Source organism: Ixodes scapularis, unplaced genomic scaffold (assembly GCF_016920785.2).
Source record: "Ixodes scapularis isolate PalLabHiFi unplaced genomic scaffold, ASM1692078v2 PGA_scaffold0__279_contigs__length_252992795, whole genome shotgun sequence".
In the NCBI taxonomy this organism is placed as follows: domain Eukaryota; kingdom Metazoa; phylum Arthropoda; class Arachnida; order Ixodida; family Ixodidae; genus Ixodes; species Ixodes scapularis.
Window position 1 is genome coordinate 118,438,409 of NW_024609835.1, and position 2,418 is coordinate 118,440,826.

Here is a 2,418-nt window from a genome sequence, read left to right on the forward strand (position 1 = left end):
CCCTCACGCCACTCACCGCCCTCACGGCCCTCACCGCCCTTACGGCCCTCACCGCCCTCACGGTCCTCACCGCCCTCACGGCTCTCACGCACTCATAGCCCTCACGCCACTCACCGCTTTCACGGCCCTCACCGCCCTCACGGCCCTCACGCCACTCACCGCCCTCACGCCACTCACCGCCCTCACGCCACTCACCGCCCTCACGCCACTCACCGCCCTCACGCCACTCACCGCACTCACGCCCCTCACCGCCCTTGCGGCCCTCACACCTCTCGCACCCCTCACGCACTAATGGCCCTCACGCCACTCAGGCCAGCTTCAGATGGGGTAATTTCGCCCAGAAACTTTACGTCGCAACACCAGCAACACGGGCCGCCCGCGATCACACGCAGCAACCAATTGCTGCAATTTGCCATCGTCATCATAAAAAAATTATTTTTCTTGCACTATTTAGACAGAATTACGCGTTATAAACTTGTTTTGATGCATTTAAACCTCGTTAAGGGAGGAGGTGGGGAACAAAAATATATTTTTTGTTTCTGGAGCTATTTGCATGAAATTTACAGAGTCTGTTGGTATAAGGGCATTGATAATAACTGTAAGATTTGAATTAATTATGATTGTTCACTTTTGAGTTACATGAGTTTTTATGTTCCTTTGTTCTGCCAAGCCTGAGATATAAATGGACTACAGTATGAACATTAAATTCGCTAGACAGGTGTCTGAATATACACCCAAGGGAGTGACAGAGCCCTTTCGGTGAATTTCATTCAAGAACAGCTTTTAATACAAATTCAAATTTTCATGTCACCAAAGTCATTAACAGATATAAAAACAATTTATGGATTAAAAAAAAATTAACATATTATTGCAAAAAGTGGGCTTGTCACACCCTTCTACTACTATCTGTCATCAAAATAAAAGAAACAGCGCACAAATCGAACAACTGCTTTGCGAGATATGCTTGGCAAAAGTAATGTAAGATTCAATAAACACCTTCTCGAGAAACGAAGTCCCAAAGTTAGATGCGGCACAACAATGTCAAAAAGAACCCGCAGCATAGTCTGTGGTGCTGTGTTCAGCTCTCCTCTTCTGGCGTGCATCTTGCTTTGCGTGGTGGCGCTTCGTGGCCTTGCTCAAGCGCAGAGAGTCCTTTTCCGAGGCCCGCCGGAGAGCCAGGTGTGCAGGCTGGAGGTTCATGGCACTGTTTATCTCCTGATGTGCCCTAGCACAGCCAGCATTGAACCTGATGACTGCCTCGTGCAGGGCAGCCTCTACAGACACCAGTGAAGCATGCTGCTCTTTCGGCATCAAAGACCACAGTACCGAATGAAAGCTTTCCGCAGCATTTTGAGTCTTTGCTCCCAAGCAGCGCGTGAGGAGCGCTGTTTGTGACAAGCGCTCGTACACAGGCAGCATGGCCTCGGCAACATAGTTGGGGAGGCAGTACTTGTGCTTTGCCAGTGGCTCTCCTTTTGCCTCAGCTGCCCTGTGCCTGCACCAAGAGTCTGCTCCACTTGGACACAGGTCGTGCTTTGGATTTTCATCGGTTGAGGTGACATGGTAAAAGGTCGCCAACACGGCCCGCTTCATGGCGCCCACGTCGTTGCTGTGATTCCTTATGGCCCATCCGTAGTAGCCAGTGAGCTTTTCAATTAGTCCTTTCGTGAGGCGGCCCTTTCCTCCTAGTGGCTTGTCACTCTTCTGCGAGAGATTTCGCAAAGCAGTCCCCATTCGTTTCTGCACATGGTTGAGGCATTCTTCTTTCTTTATGGGGACAAACCCATAAGTTCTCTCTTCGGTTAGGGCACCAAAAGTCCTGCTGTCCCCATCCGAAATCAGCGTAGTGTACCGCAAATCGCGTTTTTCCAAAGAACGCCCAAAAAGTGCAAGTGCAGCATCAACTTCCATCCTTCCAGAGTTCGCATCAGTGTTCTTTTGGCAGTTGTGGTTTTGTAACCACTCGGCGTACTTCTCGTCTCCAGGCTTGGGTCCAGTCTGGCAGCCGAGACACAGATTGCAGAGCACTTCAGCATCTAGAATCAGGCCGGTGTCGAATTCTATGACGCTCCCAACGCCGACATGGGAACTGAAGCCCCTCTTGTGCCAGGTGCCATCATAGACGACGGCAATATCCCTGGTAAAACTTGGGTCCATGTCCTTGCATATACTTTTCACAGCAGCAGCGGATTCTGTGAATATCTTCTCTGCAGAAACTGCAGCCGACTTACTGACAACGTTTTTGAGGTGTTCCTGGTAAGTCTTGTGATGGAGTCCTCGGTGGGACACGTTCATCGTTGACCAGAAATCATTCAACGCAGTCTGGCCCTTGCCGATGCTCCTGATTGCAGATATTGCTCTCAGGTTCACGTCAAACGCGTTAGAGTCGGCCTTGCGTGGTGAAGACCAGGCGTGGGA